Here is a 241-nt window from a genome sequence, read left to right on the forward strand (position 1 = left end):
AAAAGTGAAAACATTAGCATTAAATATAATCATTATCAAGAGATTTTTTTTCCTTTATAATGCTTTTTCCCTATATTTTTTAAAACAATTTTATATATAAAATTTATTTATTTATTATTATTATTATTATTATTTTTTTTTTTGAGATTACTTCCAAGCAGCAATCCATGACGCTTCTCAGAGTTAAGGTCATGATTGAATATAGAAGTGGCAACAGCAACAATTTGGTGACAAAGTTTTT

Source organism: Argiope bruennichi, chromosome 7, assembly GCF_947563725.1.
Source record: "Argiope bruennichi chromosome 7, qqArgBrue1.1, whole genome shotgun sequence".
Classification (NCBI taxonomy): domain Eukaryota; kingdom Metazoa; phylum Arthropoda; class Arachnida; order Araneae; family Araneidae; genus Argiope; species Argiope bruennichi.